General features: G+C 39.1%; 1 protein-coding gene across 1 annotated transcript in view; it reads left to right on the forward strand.

Annotated features, from left to right (window-relative positions):
• The window catches only part of SLC9A9 (solute carrier family 9 member A9), a 539,379-nt gene that overhangs the window by 201,933 nt on the left and 323,371 nt on the right, over nucleotides 1-14,075 (forward strand). The window lies entirely within an intron of this gene.

A 14,075-nucleotide genomic window follows, 5' to 3' on the forward strand; every position in this document is an offset into this window, starting at 1 on the left:
TACTACTTAGTATGCACTTAATAAATATTTGTGAAAAATTTTGTGGTCATAAGATTTGATTGCAAAATATGAGAAATTTTAACACATACTGAAAGACTCTTGTTGCTAAAGCCTCAAACATTTTAAAATTACAGGATGTTTCACAAATTCTTCATGATTCTGTACTTAATTTTCTTTTCAGGAAGTTATTGTCTATAACTGCCAGAAAATTAATCATTTGCTATTGATATTTGGAATTCCTTTTCCACTCTTTTCAATTCTAGGATGTTTTTTGAAAGGAAAGAAAGAGAGAAAGAAAAAGAACAGGCATACCTCAGACCCCCCTGAGTTAGACATTAATCGTGTGTTTCTAACCACAGCACAGCATAAAGAAGGAAAGGTAATTGATCACACTGAAAGCAGCTTCCCATAAGAAAATGTTTTGTATTTTTTCAGTCCTTCCTAGAGTTAAGACTCAAACTGAGAAGAGAAGACAAGCAGTATATTATTGGGAGACTATTGCAATCAGCACAGCTATTTCCAAATTGTTTGTCACATATTTCGGCCCCTGCTGTGTTATTTTTTTTCTTTTCTTCTACATTAGGAAAAAATCCATATTGTTCTGATTTAAACCTTCTTAAAGTACTTCAGGTTTCTAAGGCAGTTCTTTAAGTAAGTTGCTATTGAGGTAATTCCTTTTGTTTATGTGTAGTATTCAAATTGAAATCACAGTAGTTCCCTCTACGTGGCAGGCTGGAACATTTCAGTGAGAGGTGTCAGAGTTTGCCCTCAGGGATATGTGGAAATGTAACTTGGTGCATGTCAACTGGGAATTCCCGGGTGTGTCATTTCAAATCAGCTCAGACTAATTGCAGGTATTTTGGTTTATTTTGCTATAAACAAAGGGATACTATGAAATGGAGGCTTGATAAATACACGGTTCTCTTGGGGAAACTTGAAATCACCACAAAGAAGCAATTCTTTACCTCTGCTTTCAGTCGGGCATCCATGTTGGCAGTCGCACACCTAACCCTCAGGGTCATCTTGCAAACCTGTCAGAGCCCAAGGGCACCACCCTGAAGGTCCTGTGACTGCAAGCCAGGCCAGCTCCTTATTTATTCACATAGGATTATCCCGTGAGTGAGAGTGACTGAAGGCAATGGGACTGAGTAGTGTTTGGTTCTACCTCGAGAACAATATTCCACTTAAATGGGCTGCACTCATGCAAACTCACGTGGGTTCTGGGTATGAGACTTTGAAACAAACAGGCTGAAAATGCGAAGTTGAACTGCTGTGCTGCTGTATATAATGATATCTACTTCTCTTCGAGTTTGATGCTGCCAAGGGCAATCACTGTGCACAGAGACAGGGCCATTGCAACTCTGCAGTGACCCACCCACATGCGCCAGACGAGGATGCTGTCTTGGGGAAGTCCAGCGCTCACTGTCTGTCTTTTAGATGCTTCTAACACTGGTGATTGACCCAGAGCTTCGACTTAAAGGTGCCCCCCTGCTTTAATCTCCAATTGCTTCCTGTTGACCTCTATAAGATCATTGTCTTTGATCTCTTGATTTTGCGTCAAAGCTCCTCTCTGAGCCAATCTGCTCTATATTTTCTCCCTCAAGTTCCCAGGCCCTAGAACACTTCCTAGCCACCTTGCAGATCAGGATCCAATTTGAAACAACTTTGGAGACTAACTGGCTGCAAACAAATTGATTCATCAGGAACTGTTTTCATAAATGAATATTCCATTCTGGTTTTTCCTCACGTATCAGTTTGATTTTTGAAGTGCCACAGATCAGTTTTGTAATACTTTGTTTTCTTCTTTGAGCTCTTATTGGTTTTTTGCTGTTTCCTCCATCCTCCATCCCACCCAACTCCCCACCCCCGGAATACAAGGGAACTAAAACTTCAAAAACCATATTAATTTGAAAAAACTGAAATACCAAAACAGTTGGGAGTTGTGCCTGCCGTTATTGTTCAGAAAGTTTTTTAATGGAGTGAGGGTAAAAACTGGTTAAAAATGAATGTTTCCCTTCACTATATCATGATTTTATAACTTTTTGTATAAAGGGCATGAGGTAGTATATGGGGAGAACACAGAATAGGCCTAACAGCTGAGTAGATATACTCGACAAAGAATTAACTCAAACTTTACAAATTAAAGAAAAAAATCCAAAAGACCCAAGTCTGAAAAATTTTAGCATTTTTTCTTTTCTGTGGTTTTTATTGCTTTCTACCTTTAAATAAAAGTAATTTATACTACCTTAAAGTAATTTTCTTTCTTTAGAAGAAAATCACAAATTGTAGACAAGCCATAACAAGTACATTAGAACCCTCGCCATGATCCAACCTACTTAGAGACAACTACTGCTATATATATACATATATATGTGTATATATATATATATATATACACACATATATGTATATATATATATACACACACACACACATACCATTTCTTTGCTCATACATATGCATAATATATACATATATATGTTATTGAGAAATTGTATCATACCATACCTAATATTTGAGTACATTTAACCAATCATTTATTGTTGGATATTAGTTTTATTTTACTGTGTGTGTGTATTTTGATAAATTTTTACTAGTACAAGCAAGTACAGTAATAATTAGTAAAAATAGAAATTGAAAAGATAAGAGGGATAAAAGGAAAAAAATATTCGGGAAATTGACAAACTTTCTAAAAATAAACATTGTAAAACAAACTAAATGGGCACTCAAGTTATCTATTCGTGAAAAAGACATGTGTTGTTCATAGTTATTTTCAGCAATTCATTCTTCTTACTAAATTATCTCAGTCAACAAATTTCTTGTGAACTCTTTTCTGCCACCAAATCCTTTATTAGGTCTCGTTAAAGATTTTTGCTGCGAGTGTCTGGCTCTCATGAGGGTTCAGAAAGAACCACTCAGAACACTCAAGGTGTTCCACCCGTTTAAAATATTTCAGATCCATTCCTTGCTCCTTAAACCTCCAATTCGTCTACCCTCCTTCTGAGTGTCTCCTCCAGGCATTCATTTATAGGCATACCCCAGTCACTGCTTACAAATTATACTCTCACACACTCAACCAGACCTTGATATAACATATCATTGTTCCTACCTTTATGTTCTTAACCTTCTCACTAGTCTCAGAGAAGTTAGCCTTCTTTCTTGTTAGAGTGAATACCTTCACTTGAGTTCTCATCCCTTTGTGTCTGTTTTAAGACTTTGTTTCTAAACTCATCTCTTCCTACGTCATGTTGTATCTCTTCTACTGTACCATTTCCTTTATTTCTCCTTTCAGAAATGCCCTTATTTTTTACTTTTTCTTGTTTCTACTATCTACTTTTACTATTAATATATTTTTCTTCTTCCTTCCATCACCAGAACTAGTAAATGAGTTGTACTACCCTACTTTCTCATATCCCTTTCTCATATCCCTCCCTAACCCCTGGAAACTGGCCTCCATCCCACTGACTCAATCAAACCTGCTTCTCCATTCCTTTTATTCTATTCAGACTGCCTTTTGCAAGAATTGGGCCTGCCTTCTCTGAAACATCAAAAACTGTTTAACTGCCCACCTTGAGGACTCTCCCCACTTCCACCCATCCCCAACACTGCACTAACCTAGCTCTCCATCTGCCTTCCCCAGACCCCCTTGTGTTTTGTCTCACTGCATGCATCGCTTTCTCCTGATCCCAATAGTTAATGAGCCTTAAGTCTCTGTCCACACCTCTATTTCTCTCTTGGCTCTTATTCCCTTCAATAACTTATCTATTCTTATAGTCTCACATCCACTTTCTGTTTCATATATCCCCAATATTTTCATGGAGCACATCCTTTAGTAGGTTTCTGCAAAGGGAAAAAAAATTAATTATTTTGAGATATTGCATGGCGAACATGGCTTTATTCTCTCATGGTTGGAATGATGCTTTGACTGGCTACAGCATTTTAGGTTGGAAATCATGGTACTTCAAAATTTTCGAGACATGTTTCACTGTCTTCCAGCTCCAGTGCTACTTTCAGAAATCCAGTGCAGTATGACTCCATGCCTTTGTTTGTGATCTATCTTTTGTCTCTCAAGGAATTATTTCAATTCTTCTCTTTATTCCTTTTGTTTTGAAATACCACAGTAATGTGCCTGAATATAGCACTTTTCCACTCATCATGCTTCATATTTGGTGGGCCCTAAAGTTTAGAAACTTATAAGCTGCAGTCCGGGAAATTTTCTCATACCATTTCTCTGATCATTTCATTTACTCTTTTCTCTCTTCTATATCTATCTAAACATCTATCTATCTATCATCTATCATCTATCTATCTGTCTATCTATCATCTATCTATCTATCTATTTGTCTGTCATCTATCTATCTATCTATCTATCTATCTATCTATCAATATAAACATTTTCTGGGCTATTTGCTCAGCTTTTTGATCCAATTTTGAAATTTTCATTTCAATCCTTTTATTTTTTATTTCCAAAAGCCCTTTATTGGGTCCGGCCTAGTGGCATAGTGGTTGAGTTCGCACGCTCCGCTTCGGCAGCCCTGGGCTGGGATCTGGGCGTGGACCTATGCACCACTAGTCAAGCCATGCTGTGGCAGCATCCCATATGCAGAGTAGAGGAGGTCTGGCACGGATGTTAGCTCAGGGACCATATTCCTCAAGCAAAACAAAAAAAAAATAGAGGAATATTGGCAACAGATGTTAGCTCAGAGCCAATCTCCCTCACCAAAAAAAAAAAAAAACACGCTTTCTTGTTTTCTGATTGTTTCTTTTTCTAGACTCCTTATTTCATGAATGCAATATCTTCTCTTGCATCAGAATGTTGATAATAGATTTTGGAAGATTTTTTTCAATGCCTAAATTGTGTCTCTTTTCTGTAAAATATTTTCTTCTATCTTTTCATTTTATTATCTGTTTTTCCTCACTTCTCTAGAGAGGCCTGGCTGAATATCCATATTTAAGAGTAAGGAAGGAAAAAAAAGACTAAGAAGGCAGTGGATGTGGGCTAGGGGCAAATTCCAGGCTTGTAAACTGGTGAACCTCATTGTAGGGTAATTGGGGAACCTGGTCTTTATTTGAGGGCACCTTCAAATCGAAGTATCTGTGAACCAGTCAGTTTCTTCAAATGATTCCTCTAATAGGAGGTATAAGTCGATTACCAGCATTCCAGGAGCCCTGTATGCAAAAGGGTCTGAGGGTTCCCATAGTTCATTATATGGACTTACACTTACCCACCCTCTAATCAGTTCTGCATCCCACTCTCCCTCCCCGTGCCTGTTGTCCCCAGTCCAGAACCTCCCTGGTTCAATTTCTCATGAGAAATCCTCCTGAGGAGGGGTGTGTGTGGTGATGGCTGGCTGCTCAGTGAAACATATTGAATGTTTTAAGCTTAACAAAATGATGCTAAGGTTTATCTAGAAAAGTAAACATCCAAGAATAGCAAGGAAAATTCTGAAAGTCCTAAGTAAGGCTGGGAATGAGCCCTACCGGATACTAAAGTGTGTTATGAAGCTCCGGCCATCAAAGTCTGGTGCTTGTGAAGGAAAAGGCTGGCAGCTTTATGGAAGATTAAGTCAGAAAAAAATCCAAACAAACACATGTGGGAACTTTGAATATGATAAAAGCAGCTTTTCATATCTGTAGGGAAAAGATGAATTATAACAGAATATTAATTGCAACATTGTTTATAAAAGCAAAAAATTAAAAACAACCTAAATGTTCACCAATATGGAACTGGTTTAATAAATGTGATAACTTCATACAACATTTGCAACTTTTCAGAAGAATGAAATAATTCTCTGTGAGCTGATTTGGAAGTTATCCGATATATGATTTAAGTTAAGAAGCAATTTAGTGAATAATATGTATGCTATTATCTTACATTTGTTCTAAAAAAAGAGAGGATATATCTATACATGAAAGCTCTAGAAGCATAAGAAATATTAACAGTACCCCTGGGAGTGAGAATTGGGGACTGGAGAGGAAGGAAAAGAGTCTCTCACTTTTCACTTTATACCCTCTGCACTCATTCATTTTTTTTTCATTTTTTTCCCCAATAAGAACACATATCTTGTATAGCTAAAATTTTGTTAAAAATTAATAACTACAGCATTGCTAGCCTGCTGTCCAAATACTAGATTGTGAAACAGTTTTTTAAATGTAATTGAAAAAATATCGATTCTAGCCAGGCCTACCCTATAGCAAATTGGCCCATGACCTGGGATTTCTTCAGGCTTGTCATCATCCCCTAGCTTTATCCTCACCAACTGCAACTGCCAATCATCATGTTTTCTTGCTTGCTTTCTTTAGATGCAGTCGTCTAAAGTTCTTAGAACACTCTCTCCAGAGTTTTTATTTACTCACCCTGTTGCAACATAAAAGTTTCCCAGATATCAGTTCTCTTAGGTCATTTGCTACGATTGCAGCAGATCTGTACATAGAACAGTCTGCCTGAGAGTACACTTATCTTCACTCCTGCCTTAACTCGCTGGAGTGGGGAAATCCACCAGATAAGGGAGTCATAGAACGCCACCAACAAAGGACACAACAAACCAGGTTCCATCATAGATAACTCGGGAATGTACATAATTCCCCATTTCTTTTGTTCTAGAGAAAACTTTTAAAATGACTCAGCTATATACAAATATATAGGCAAAAACATGTGCCCATTACCCAGATTTTTTTTAAAAGATTAGTATTACTTCAGAACTCTTTTTTTTTTTGTGAGATCAGCCCTGTGCTAACATCTGCCAATCCTCCTCTTTTTTTTTTTTTTTTTTACTATAACAGAGATTTATCTAATGTGCTCTCATTTTTTTTTTTTTTTTGGCTTTTATGTTAATATTTATTGTAATTTTTTTTTTTGTTTATTGCAGTAACATTGGTTTATAACATTGTAAAAATTTCAGGTGTACATCATTATACTTCTATTTCTGCATAGATTACATCATGTTCACCACCAAAATACTAATTACAACCCATCACCACACACATGTACTGAATTATCCCTTTCACCCTCCTCCCTCCCCCCTTCCCTTCTAGTAACCACCAATCCAATCTCTGTCCCTATGTGTTTGTTTATTGTTGTTATTATCTACTACTTAATGAAGGAAATCATACGGTATTTGACCTTCTCCCTCTGACTTATTTCACTTTGCATTATACCCTCAATGTCCATCCATGTTGTCACAAATGGCTGGATTTCATCGTTTCTTATGGCTGAGTAGTATTCCATTGTGTATATATACCACAACTTCTTTATCCATTCGTCCCTTGATGGGCACTTAGGTTGCTTCCAAGTCTTGGCTATTGTGAATAACGCTGCAATGAACACAGGTGCATGTACCTTTACAAATTGGTGTTTTCAAGTTCTTTGGATAAATACCCAACAGTGGAATAGCTGGATCATATGGTAGTTCTATCGTTGATTTTTTGAGGAATCTCCATACTGTTTTCCATAGTGGCTGCACCAGTTTGCACTCCCACCAGTAGTGTATGAGAGTTCCCTTCTCTCCACATCCTCTCCAACACATGTTGCTTCCTGTCTTGTTAATTATAGCCATTCTGACGGGCGTGAGGTGATATCTCATTGTAGTTTTGATTTGCATTTCCCTGATAGTTAGTGATTTTGAACATCTTTTCATGTGTCTCTTGGCCATCTGTATATCTTCTTTGCAGAAATGTCTGTTCAGGTCTTTTGCCCATTTTTTAATTGGGTTGGTAGTTTTTTTGTTGTTGAGATGCATGGGTTTTTTATATATTTTGGAGATTAAGCCCTTATCAGAAGTATGGTTTTCAAATATCTTCTCCCAATTGTTAGGTTGTCTTTTCGTTTTGTTGATGGTTTCCTTTGCTGTGCAGAAGGTTTTTAGCTTGATGTAGTCCCATTTGTTTATTTTTTCTATTGTTTCTCTTGCCCGGTCAGACGTGGTGTTTGCAAAGATGTTGCTAAGACCGATGTCGAAGAGCGTACTGCCTATGTTTGCTTCTAGAAGTTTCACAGTTTCAGGTCTTACATTCAAGTCTTTAATGCATTTGGAGTTAATTTTTGTGTATGGTGTAAGGTAAGGGTCTACTTTCATTTTTTTGCATGTGGCTATCCAGTTTTCCCAACGACATTTGTTGAAGAGACTTTCTTTTCCCCATTGTATGTTCTTGGCTCCTTTGTCAAAGATTAGCTGTCCATAGATGTGTGGGTTTATTTCTGGGCTTTCGATTCTATTCCATTGATCTGTGTGTCTGTTTTTGTGCCAGTACCATGCTGTTTTGGTTACTATAGCTTTGTAGTATATTTTGAAATCAGGGAGTGTGATACCTCCAGCTTTGTTCTTTTTTCTCAGGATTCCTTTAGCTATTCGGGGTCTTTTGTTGTTCCATATAAATTTTAGGATTCTTTGTTCTATTTCTGTGAAAAATGTTGTTGCAACTTTGATAGGGATTGCATTGAATCTATAGATGGCTTTAGGAAGTATGGACATCTTAACTATGTTAGTTCTTCCAATCCAGGGGCACGGAATATCTTTCCATTTCTTTGTGTCTTCTTCAATTTCTTTCAGAAATGTTTTATAGTTTTCGGTGTACAGATCTTTCACCTGTTTAGTTAAGTTTATTCCTAGGTATTTTATTCTTTTTGTTGCAATTGTGAATGGGATGGTATTCTTAATTTCTCTTTCTGCTACTTCGTTGTTAGTGTACAGAAATGCAACTGATTTTTGTATGTTGATTTTGTATCCTGCAACTTTACCATATTCGTTTATTACTTCTAAAAGTTTTCTGGTGGATTCTTTAGGGTTTTCTATATATAAAATCATGTCATCTGCAAATAGTGACAGTTTCACTTCTTCCTTTCCAATTTGGATTCCTTTTATTTCTTTCTCTTGCCTGATTGCTCTGGCTAGGACTTCCAGTACTATGTTAAATAGGAGTGGTGACAGTGGGCATCCTTGTCTGGTTCCTGTTCTTAGAGGGATAGCTTTCAGTTTTTCACCATTGAGGATGATATTAGCTGTGGGTTTCTCATATATAGTCTTTATTATGTTGAGGTACTTTCCTTCTATACCCATTTTATTCAGAGTTTTTATCATAAATGGATGCTGTATCTTGTCAAATGCTTTCTCTGCATCTATTGAGATGATCATGTGATTTTTATTCTTCATTTTATTAATGTGGTGTATTACGTTGATTGACTTGCGAATGTTAAACCATCTCTGCATCCCTGGAATAAATCCCACTTGATCATGGTGTATAATCTTTTTAACATATTGTTGTATTTGATTTGCTAGTATTTTGTTGAGGATTTTTGCATCGATGTTCATCAGTGATATTGGCCTGTAATTTTCTTTTTTTGTGTTGTCCCTGTCTGGTTTTGGTATCAGGGTAATGTCAGCTTCGTAGAATGAGTTAGGGACCTTCCCCCCCTCCACAATTTTTTGGAAGAGTTTGAGAAGGATAGGTATTAAGTCTTCTTTGAATGTTTGTTAGAGTTCACCAGGGAAGCCGTCTGGTCCTAGACTTTTATTTTTGGGGAGGTTTGTGATTACTGTTTCGATCTCCTTACTGGTGATTGGTCTATTCAAATTCTCTACTTCTTCTTGATCCAGTTTTGGAAGGTTGTATGATTCTAAGAATTTATCCATTTCTTCCAGATTGTCAAATTGGTTCGCATATAGCTTTTCATAGTATTCTCTTATAATCTTTTGTATTTCTGAGGTGTCTGTTGTAACCTCTCCTCTTTCATTTCTGATTTTACTTATTTGTGCCTTCTCTCTTTTTTCTTGGTGAGTCTAGCTAAAGGTTTGTCAATTTTGTTTATCTTTTCAAAGAACCAGCTCTTGGTTTTATTAATTTTTTCTATTGTTTTTTTGGTCTCTATTTCATTTATTTCTGCTCTGATTTTTATTATTTCCCTTCTTCTACTGATTTTGGGCTTTGTTTGTTCTTCTTTTTCCAGTTCCTTTAGGTGCATTGTTAGATTGTTTATTTGAGATTTTTCTTGTTTGTTGAGATAGGCCTGTATCGCTATAAACTTCCCTCTTAGAACTGCTTTTGCTGTATCCCATAAATTCTGGCATGTCGTATTTTCATTTTCATTTGTCTCCAGGTATTTTTTGATTTCTTCTTTGATTTCTTCGTTAACCCAGTCGTTGTTCAGTAGCATTTTGTTTAATCTCCACGTATTTGTGGCTTTTCTGATTTTCTTCCTATAGTTGATTTCTAGTTTCATAACGTTGTGGTCAGAAAAGATGCTTGGTATTATTTCAATCTTCTTAAATTTATGGAGACTCGTTTTGTGGCCTAATATGTGATCAATCCTGGAGAATGTTCCATGTGCATTTGAAAAGAACGTGTATTCTTCGGTTTTTGGATGTAGTGCTCTGTATATATCTGCTAGGTCCATCTGTTCTAGTGTGTCGTTTAAGGCCAATGTTTCCTTATTGATCTTCTGTTTGGATGATCTATCCATTGGTGTAAGTGGAGTGTTAAAGTCCCCTACTATTATTGTGTTACTGTGTATTTCTGTTTTTATGTCTGTTAATAATTGCTTTATATATTTAGGTGCACCTACGTTGGGTGCGTAGATATTTACAAGTGTTATATCCTCTTGTTGGATTGTTCCCTTGATCATTATGTAATGCCCTTCTTTGTCTCTTTTTACAGTTTTTGTTTTAAAGTCTATTTTGTCTGATATGAGTACTGCTACCCCAGCTTTCTTTTCATTGCCATTTGCGTGGAGTATCTTTTTCCATCCCTTCACTTTCAGTTTGTGAGTGTCTTTAGGTCTGAAGTGTGTCTCTTGTATGCAGCATATATATGGGTCTTGTTTTTTTATCCAGTCAGCCACCCTATGCCTTTTAATTGGAGCATTTATTCCATTGACGTTTAAAGTAGCTATTGATAAGTATGTACTTACTGCCATTTTTTAACTTTTTTTTTTTTTCTCAGTGTTTTAGTAGTCCTTCTCTGTGTCTTTCTTCTATACAGAATTGATGGTCACTTTAGTTTGACCTCTGTCTGAAAGCTGTACTCTTTAACTACCCTCCTCCCTCCTTTTATGTTTTTGATATCATATCTAACCTCTTTTTTGTGCATTTGTATCCATTACGTTCTTATCATGGAAATAGATAATTTTTCCTATTTGTGGTCTTCTCTTTTCCCCTTAAATCAGTCTCTTTAACATTTCTTGTAGCACTGGTTTCTTGGTGACAAACTCCTTTAATTTTTGCTTCTCTGGGAAATTTTTGATCTCTCCTTCCATTTTGAATGATAACCTTGCTGGGTAGAGTATTCTTGGCTGTAAGTTTTTTCCTTTTAGCACTTTAAATATATCATGCCATTCTCTTCTAGCCTGTAAGGTTTCTGCTGAGAAGTCAGCTGATAGCCTTATGGGGTTTCCTTTGTATGTAACTTGACATTCTCTTGCGGCTTTTAGGATTCTCTCTTATCTTTAATTCTGGACATTTTGATTATGATGTGTCTTGGTGTGGGCCTCTTTGGGTTTATCTTGTTTGGGGCTCTCTGGGCTTCCTGTACCTGGATGTCTGTTTCCTTCCTTAGGTTAGGGAAGTTTTCATCTATTATTTCTTGAAATAGATTCTCTGCCCCCTTGTCTTGCTCTTCTCCTTCTGGGACACCTATAACACGGATGTTAGTGTGCTTGATGTTGTCCCAGAGGTCCCTTAGGCTGTCCTCACTCTTTTTAATTCTTTTCTCTTTTACCTGTTCACCTTGGGTAATTTCTTCTAGTCTTTCGTCCAGCTCACAGATCCATTCTTCTGGATCCTCTACTCTGCTTTTGAGTCCCTCTAGTGAATTTTTCATTTCCAGTATTGTGTTCTTCATTTCTGATTGGTTCTTTTTTATATCTTCCATTTCTTTGTTGACATTCTCACTGAGTTCATCTATTCTTCTCCCCAGATCAGTGAGCATCCTTAACACTCTTAGTTTGAACTCTCTGTCAGGTAGGTTACTCATTTCTGTTTCACTTAGTTTCTTTTCTGGGGTTTTGTCCTGTTCCCTTACTTGGAATGTATTCTTTTGCCTCCTCATTTTGCCTCTTTCCCTGTGTTTGTGTCTACGTATTAGGTAGGTCAGCTACGTCTCCTGCTCTTGGATAGGTGACCTTATGTAAGTGATGCCTTAGGAGGCTTCCAGTGTGCTTCCCTCAGTTCTCAATGTTCCAGGGGTGACCCCTATGTGGGCTACGTGTGTCCTTCTGTTGTGGCCTGTTTGCTCTCCCTGTAGGTGCCCAGGGAGGCTGAGTTATGCTCCTGGCCAGCTGTTGTAATGCTCAGCTGCTTGTAGTTGTTGTGGGCCCTTCAGTCTCTTTATCAGGTGTGGGCAGCCCCTGCACAGTTGGCTGCAAGTTCTAATACCACATTTGTGTTGCAGTATTTCTTTTAAGTGAGTAGGCCCCCAGCGTGGCAGGTTGTTAGGCTCAGAGCCTTACAATTGCTGTAAGCCTCTAGCCTATTAGGTCTCTTGTCAGCTCTCTGAGGATTGCAGCTGGGTGGCCTCAGGCACAGGAGCACCCAATTGTTTCAGGCTTTGGAAGGTGGGGCAAACCCCCTATGTGGGTCTTTGAGAAGCACAAGTCTTCTGCAGCTGACAAGCCCTGCTGCCCACAGGTCCACACACACAGTCAACACAGTCCTGCCCCGTGTGAGCGCCCCGACCTCCCCAAGCGGACCCAGTCTCTCCACGGCAGGAGCCCCACACACTCCGCCACCGCCCGACACTCTCCACCTGCTCCTTGTGCACACCCTGCCCCGCTCAAGTCGGCTCAGTTGCCAGGCTGCAGAGAATCCAGTCACCAATCTATGCAGGCCCACAAGTTGCCTGAGGGCTTGTTGTTGGGTGGGGCCAGTCTCTAGGGTGGGCTGCCTGCACTGGCTGAGCTGGATTAAATTGGTGCTCTAGCGGGTGGGGCAGACCTGGGCTAGCAGGCCTCAGGGAGAACTCCAATGGCGTCTGTGTCAGCACGCCCACACCAGGCCACAACAATGGCCGCCGCCAATGTCCCAGTCCCTGGAGAGGTCTCACCCCTCACCAAGATGCACACAGGGCCTATTAGGTGAGTCTCTTGTCACCAAAGCACTGTGCACCTTTCTGGTGATTTTAGGATGCTTTCTGAAACGGGTGAGTTAGTGTGTGGGCCCTTTAAGAGCCGCTTTTAGTTTCTTTGTGAACCGGGTTTTCTGGGGGTGCTCCCCAATGCTTTAGTAGCAGGCACAGTCAGATATTATACCGCTGGTGTCGATTGTGCTGGGTCCACAAAATGCCCACAGCGGGGGGGCTCCCCGGCTCAGGACCCCGCGCCTCCAGGGAGGCTGCGTACCTGTGAGCTGCTCCCGGCGGCCTGAAGCCGTCGGCTTGTGAAGGCGGCGTTTTTCCTCTCCAGAAGGGGGTCTCTGCCTCTTCTACCTCAGTTAGGATTGTCCGTTGTTGCAGGAGTTCCTCTTATCCAGTTTTCAGTTCTGTCTCAGGGGTAATTTTTCCACGAGTAGCTGTAAATTGGCTGTGTCCACGGGAGGAGGTGAGTTCAGAGTCTGCTTACACCGCCATCTTGACTCCGCCTTCCTCCTCTTTTTTTTTTTTTGCTGAGCAAGACTGGCCCTGGGCTAACATCCATGCCCATCTTCCTCCACTTTATATGGGATGCCACCACAGCATGGCTTGCCAAGCAGTGTGTGGGTGCACACCTGGGATCCGAACTGGCCAACCCCAGGCTGCCGCAGTGGAGCGCCTACACTTTACCGCTTGTGCCCCCAGGCTGGCCCCCAGAACTCTTTTTAAAGGAATAAAAATATAGCTACTGTTGTAGTCCAGTTCCTTCCTATTCCCTTCTTTCCCCTAACTCCCTTCTCTCCCAAGTCAGTGTGTGTCCTCCCTGAGCATTTTTTAATATGCCCTCTCTCTGTGTGTACCTGTGAACAATACATAACACATTTCTGTGTTTTAAAAAGCTTACATAAATGGTATTATACTGTACTTATTTGTTTCAGTTAGATTGCATTCAGCTATAAGTAACAGAAACATCCTCTACAGAGTATTAAATAATTAAGAATATTATTTGTCTCATATAA

Source organism: Ceratotherium simum, chromosome 5 (genome assembly GCF_057802395.1).
Source record: "Ceratotherium simum simum isolate JZ-2026a chromosome 5, ASM5780239v1, whole genome shotgun sequence".
NCBI lineage: Eukaryota > Metazoa > Chordata > Mammalia > Perissodactyla > Rhinocerotidae > Ceratotherium > Ceratotherium simum.